Raw genomic sequence first — 7771 nt, forward strand, 5'->3', positions numbered from 1 at the left:
AGTACAAGCAGATGAGCAGTACTGCCCAAAAGCAAGAATCATGGGGCCACAGAATTTTTGTGCTCTCTTCTTCTCCCCCTCCTTTACTGCAACAAAACCAGAGGTATCCCACAGCAAACAGAAGTGGAGTTGGCCTTTTCTACACCTAAAAAATGAAAATTATGCATTAATCGTTGACATCATTACTTACAGGTTATTAAACTGCATTAAGAATATTAATTGATCTGTGTCTCTTCAAAGTCTGATAAATAATGGAAGAATTATGCAACATCAGCTGAACGTTTTAGTTGAACTGTCATTTAAATACATACAACAGAACGCTAAGATTTTTATTAACACTTCACTAACACCAGATGACTCTGATATCTACTTTTTAAGATCTTAGGTATATTTCCTCTTTTATAGGCTAATGAAGAAAAAATACCCTAATTGGGATAGGATATTTTGTGTGTCCCTTCCAACTCAGTATATTCTAGGACTGTCAGATTTCCACCAGCTAGAAGTTAGAGATTTCTAAAGCGGTTATTTAATCTGAATTGGACAATCAAAACAGTAAGGTTTGTTATTTAAATTGCTGAAGCATTTAAACAGTTCAGCAAAGTCTGGTTTCCACCTAGTGTCAGCTGGTCTGAAAACAGCTGTCTTCTTAAAATTCTGAATGGACCAGATGCATAGTCAGTTGACATCCAAGTAGGAGTTGGAAATTTTAAAGTAAATGTTTAAACAAATGCACTTCTCCCCCTTAACCTCTGCTCTGTATCTTCAGCACTGAACCACTCCAGCCATTGTGCCAGCACAACTATTCTGAGATCACATATGGTGAGCTCAATCACAGCTCTGGTCTGTCTGAGAAGCCAGCAACATACAAAAACAAACTCACAAAACCCTGACTAGTCCAGAGTATCAACTGACTTCTTAAGCCAGGAACCGATCCAGCAGATAAGAGTATAAGATATTGTACTTTCTTCCTCTGCCTCTCCTCATACCTCAGCCGCCGTTCCAATGCATTACCCCCAGAACTATCATGATGCAACCTCCCAGAGAAGAAGCAGGATTTTAAGTGCTTGTAACGTTCCCTTTCAAATCAAGTCTTGAGGTGTTAACGTTTGTAAGGCTATATACCATTAGAACTGTTACACATCCCACTGCAAAGGACCTAAAATGCCAGTCGCTCATTACACCAATAGCTTCACATCTTATTCCCTTTAAAAACTGCTATCTTGAGGCCAAGTCCAGTCTATCAAGACTGCAAAGAAGTTACAAAGTATCAAATCATTTGGGGTGGGGTACACACGCTGGAAACACAGAGAACGTTCTCTAACCTACTACAACATGGAGAAAATTAGAAATATTTAGAAAACGTCACTAAGCAAAAGTATTCTAAAAAATGATTCAGAAAATTGACTTCCAGTGTGCTAGTGAACCAATTGTACACCACAAAAAACACTAAAAGCAAAATCCATTAATAACTACTACTGCCGTTTCCCCTCAAGAGAATGTTTTCCTTTTTTTTTTTTTGCAATGAACTGAGAAACAAGATTACTTTGACACCAAGTATAAAAATAAGCTGTCAAATGGAAATTAACTGACAATACTGTTTCCAATTTTAATTAGTATTTTAAAGCTTAATATGAAAAAAATCTTCAAGTATCTGTTTGCATAACCACACTGATTCTGAACAGTAACATCTGCTAAAAAAAGAAACAAAAAACCTGCAGCATATTAAGGTTCAGTAACACACTGAATACAAGAGCTTTTAACTTCTACCACTTTCTTGCTCTTCTCAGATACTCGAGCACGAGCAATGGAAAAGAAAGGAATGGAAACAGGAGTAATACAGTCATGGGGCAAGCTCAGCTAATGAAGCTGAATGTTATTTCTTTTTAAAGTGATCACGGTTGCTTTACCCATCCTATTAAATGTTTCCAAGAAAAACAACCAAAAATACCCCACAAAAACTAACAGCAACACAATTGATGAAATTACTTTACCTGCCCTGCACAAAGTAACTCTGGATATTTTCTCAAGTCAAAAGGACAGAGCATAGTATTGCTCAACTTTCAGACTCCCAACTCCTTGCCTCACCACAGCAATGAGATCTAATTTAGATTTTATGAACATTACACTCAGCTGTTTCAAAACTCAAGGAGCAGCTCCAACCTGCTTTACAGACCTCAATGCTCCTGCTAGAAAACTGCAGATATGTGAAATGCTGTTTCTACTGACCCTGCTAATAATATTAAGCATATTGACATTAAAAATACTGGCATTTTCACTGTTTCTACTGGTTTTCTTAACACTGGGTTATTAAAATTGTAATAAAATGTCAAAATAAAAAAGAAATGTCATAATATGTATTTTAATCAAAATCAATACACAAAAAACTCTCACAACCTGAATGAGAAGTTGTGAATTATGTTTCAGTAAAGGTGAAGGTCAGTGAGTGAGGGCATTTCATTACTTCACAGCTTTCTTGGCAAGGCATTCCTCCCACCTCACATCTCTCCATGCAAGTGCTCAAATCCGAGCCGCCAGCCTTCCCGGCAGAGTCCTGCAGTACTTCAATCAGCCTGAGCTGTCGGGAAGGCCTGGTGAATTAACGCGAACACAGGCCTGTCCGGTCAGCCACGGGCCATATACCTAACGCATCAACAGGCTACTTGGAACAATACACGTTCTCCGGAAAGGACAGTACTTCAAAGTTCTGTCAGTAACTAAAGACAACACAAAATGTAGTAAATTCTACGTAACTCATAACTACATTTTAAGCAGTAACCCAGTGCTGACAATTACTGTACTTGGAAGAAGAAAGCTTCAATTTAAGAAGGACTGAAGCAGATAAGCTGGTCAAAAAAAGTTACTCAACTACAAAAGGAACTTTCCATTTCACGCCTGGCCTTCTCTCCAGACACAGCATTTGTGAAATACCAGTAACATTCTTCTGACACGATTTTTTCTCTGTTGATGTATGTGAACTTAATTTTCACAATTAAGACATTCTAAGCACTCTTTCAAAATCTATGAAGTGCTTCTCAGGGTTTGTTTGGTTTTTTTAACCCACACATCCTCACTTTTTCCCTTACAAGCTACAAAAACACAGCGTACCAATCCAAAACCTAATCTGCTACCGGTCACTTGTTTCTAACAGGGGCAAGAGGAGATGTTTTAATTACACTATCTGCTCTGGAAAATGTTGCATACTGTTTCAGATGAGAAAAATACCAATTCAGTTCCAGCCTTAAGGAACAATTAACACTAAACAAAATAATTGAATTAAATCAAATAGGTTTCTCCTGTTTTAAAAACAAACTAACCAGCAGCTCTTAAGAAGAACAAGGGCTAGTGAGGCTACTCTTACTTTAAAAGAAAAAGACAACAATGACACTTCAATAATCAGTTACTGGTAAGCAACAGTGAACAAACTGCTCACAAAACACGAGCTTTAATCAAACTTTTATCAGGTAAAATAACATCCATCATCTTTTTAAATTATATGCCAGGTGACTGCAATCTTGTAAATGCTCCAAAAGCAGCTTAACTGCACTGCTGCGGGAAAAAAAAAAAGAAAGAAAAAAAAGAAAAAAGAAGAGAAAGAAGAAAGCTTTGAATATTTTTCCCAAGCTAAAAACAAAATGAACTTTTTCCTAAGCTCAATGCAGCTTTTGGTTTTCACACTATCAGCAACACCGCAACTTAGAACAACTCTCATGAAGTTTTTGAAAACATAAGTTCTAGAAGTTTTATAACCTTGTTATTATGAGGTAATCATAAATTTGAAAGTAGGATTTAAAAATGATTAAAGGTTTTTATCCTAACAATTCTCATCTCTTAACTTTGCAGTAACAGGCATGGTCTGTACAGAAACAATGTTTGGGTTTTTACTGCATAATCTGACACAGTGAAAAAAGTCATGCTAATGTGCCCAACGTCCCTTTTTCAAATCTGACAGGTCAGCAAACCCCTAGCTAAACACAGGCCACATTTACATAACCACAAACAACACAGTCAAGCACAAAAGTAACTAGGTAACTTCCAAGGGAGAACTTATCTACAACACTCAAAGCCAGTTCTCCAGTCCTAACTTAAGCAGACATTTTGCGTAAGTCAAGACTGACATGAAACTGCAGTTTTAAGCACTGAACTATGCAAGCTCACACATATTTTCTTCAGCGAGCAAAGTAAGCTGATAGCAACACACCAGAAAATGTTATCCTCCTTAACCCCTACCTAGATGTTTTATTATTACTGCTATTCAAGCACAGTCAGCCTACTTGACATTAAATTAGGTTTCTCTCCAAAAGCTAGACGCATGGCTTAACTCACATTTCAGGGAAGGCACACTTCAGTCACCTTCAGCTTAAAGAAGGAGCAATTCCTGATGAACGCTTTGTCAAAACCTTCTGGAAAAAAAAGTCTAGGCCACAGGTTTGATCTGCATCCATTCCAACCAAGTACAACCTTCTGAACAGCTATAGGTTCAAGAAAACTAAGCACTTAATTACATTACGTGAATCTTATTTTATAATTTAGGCATATTTGTTCAAAGTCTGTTGAAAGAACAAAACCAAAGTAACTCATGAATTTCATTTGGTCAGAATCCAATTAGAGTTTGAAATGTCTGATTTATTAAAAAATTCAGAGTAAGAAAGATGGCACAGCGTATTCATTTTACACAACAGGGGAAAAGTAATTCCCCACAAACACATGCATCTGTGTATCTATCTGTGTATCTATCTATACGTTCTAAGTTAGAATCACAGAAGTTAATATTAAGATGCTGAAGCACTAAAAAAAAAAAATCAGGTCACATTTGATGGTGCAAACAATTACAGGAAATACAGCCTATTCCACGTTCAGGAAAGGCCCTCTCTTCCCACAAGTTTGCACTAGGCTGATAAAAACAATCCAGTTTCCTAGTTATTATGATGTGCACTTTAAACATCCTCACTAATCTACAAAAGCCTTATTTACACATAAGAAGTTGAAAGCATACATATGCAAAAATATCTGTAACCTAAACAAAACTGTGACTTTACTATTTCATTATGAAGTAGCTCATTAACAGAAGTTTCCTCCATACACTGCTCACATTTATGCCCACCTTAACAATAAATGCTGTCAAGCTGAGACCATCTACTAAATTAAGCACTACAATTTTCAGAGATCAGACACGAGGACAGAGTTCAGAAAGGAAGATGTGTTTTGGGTAACAGGAACAGGCCGAAAATGAGATGCGCATTCTGAGATCTACTCAGATTAGACGTATAGTTTGTCTAAATCACTGGGTTCATTTCTACTTCTTGCTGTGTTCAATTACAAGGACTAATCAACACACAAGCCCGTCTGATTTTAGTTTTTAAATATTGACATGCAAAGCAAATAAAATTAAAAAGACGGGCACTCTGGTACAGAAAGCAATCCCATGCTTCACTTGTCTGAGCTCCTAGGTTTGTAGCGTTATTTCTTTCATTAGGCTGGTAGAAAATAAAATACAAAGGCTGACAGTCCGACAGTTGTCTGGAAGCACTGTACTTCTCAAACACAAACAGAACCTTCAGGAAGATGGTCGTACAGTAAGTATGGAAACACCACCACGTGAACCACAGAATTTTGGACAAGAAGCAGTACACCAAACCCACAGTGTCAAGGGGAAACACCAACACTATATCCTTTTACATACACACAACCAACACATACAGAAGCCTCTCCCTCATATTTTTTTTATTCTCGTAGGTGCCAGGAAACAACTGATGGAAATGTTAAATACTATATTTTTAAGGAAGTGTTCTGCACCTAACAGACCTTTCCAGTGAACTACAAAACTTTGCTGGAGAATGTCAACGCAGCAAACAGCTGAAGGCAGCGATGAGGGTGCCTTCAGGCAGCCAGGACAGCTGTTGCACAGAACGAGCTGCTCAGGCCTCTCAGCTGTGCATCACTGTGACTATCCCACCTATGTAATATTGCCTATGCACACAGGACATATGCAAGTCCATACCGACATAGAAACCCGCACAATTTCACGACTATTTCTGTCGTTCTTTGGTATGTGCTCCTAGATGAGTTAATTTCGCTATTCAAGTTCCTAATGGCGTTCAGAGGCCAGCCTCACGCTTCAGAAAAAAAAATAACTGGCGCCCCTTAGTGTTCAGATTTTGAAGTCCTGAAGCAATTTACTAATTTGCATGAAACATTTTTTTTTCAACATTCCAAAAAGTTTTCTGCCTCCACAATACTTCCATCCAACTGCCAACGTAAACAGGAAAAGCAAAAACGCTTAAAGGGATCGCAGAACTATTCTTGAGACTGTTTAGAAACCCAGTTTTTGGTTTATTTTAATGAAGTGCGTGTGGAAGAGCTTCAACACAACGCTTAGACAACTTTTTCTCTGAGAGTCCCCACAGCCCTCATTTGGGAATTCTAATACTTCACAAAACAGTTTTCCAGAGCGTTTAGTATTTAAAAAAATTAAAATAAAAATCTCAGAAGATGCCTGGATTTTAGATATTCCTTTGTATTGTTTTTGTACAGGAAATGTTTTTCTCTCTTTTGTTCTCTGACAAAAAAAGAAACGTTTTAGGCCTCCTCTGGTCAAGTATATAAAGCTGAAAAGGTTCTTGAATTCAGAACTCCGACACCCAGTCCCTGTGAGGCTCTCTTGGCTTTGGAAAACAAAAAATGAAGAAGTCTTCTCAGTTAGGTTTCTTCTCACCGTTTCCTACACTTCTAAATGTTCTGAAGAGAATGTTTTCTGGGGTGAACAAGAACATGCCACGTTCTATGCAGTTTTGCTTTCCACATCCAGATTTGCTCTGCTGTAAGTTCACCTCCCAAAATTCTTGAAAGTAAAACCAGAACCTTCCATTATATCACTTCCACAGTCCATCTTCTGCAGTCATCCACTTTTTCATGCTGATCTATCGCTCATTCTGAAGACCGCGTTCTCAGTACGCCGGGTTTGCAGCACTACAACCACTATCTGTTTTTTACAGTCTTGGAGAAGGCGGGGAGTTGTTCTACCAAATATAACCAGCGTCTTCATCTTCCGAGGTCAACAACTTCCTAAAGTTCTTTTATCGAGGGGACTATGTCTGCAAACAGGAATCCTAGCTCGAGATTATGAAACTGGGTAATTTCATGCAAAGAATCTCAAGAAGTTGAGGTTGTGTAAATAATTCCTAGTTTTAGAACGTTTTACAAAGGTACTAAATATGACAAACAGGTCTAACTCTGGGTCAAGCCTGAGTTTGGAGTGAAAAATCAATGCTTCTAACGAGAAAACTAAACGTGCGAACCCAGGCGTAAAGCAAATTTAAGTGCCACGAACGAACACCCAGCCTGACTTCCAGTACAGTGGGGCTATTATCACACGGTGAGAGTCGTGTGGGACGCACCAAGTTGCCAGCCTTTACTTTCCCTTTCCCCCCAAACGCGGTTATCCAACAGCAGAGCGCGGGCCCTACGGGGCTGCGCACAAAGGGGGGCACCCCCTCCCCTCCTCTCCCCTCCCCTCCCTCCCGGAGCAGGAGCTGCCCCCGGGGCCGCCGGCGCCCGGCCGGAGCCAACGAGGCCATTTCGTAAGCACGGGGTGTTTTTCTCCCCGCTCAACTCGCACATACGAGTCTTTCAAGTTAGTTTCTGCAGAAGGCAGAGCCGGGAGATGAGCTGGCCCGCTCCTCTCCCCGCACGAGGAGACTGCGAGCGCTCCGCGGCCGCTCAGCTCGGGTGGGGCGCGCCGCGGCCGGAGCTCGGGCCCCCGCCCCCCGCAGGC

Source organism: Numida meleagris, chromosome 3 (genome assembly GCF_002078875.1).
Source record: "Numida meleagris isolate 19003 breed g44 Domestic line chromosome 3, NumMel1.0, whole genome shotgun sequence".
NCBI classification, from domain to species: Eukaryota; Metazoa; Chordata; class Aves; order Galliformes; family Numididae; genus Numida; species Numida meleagris.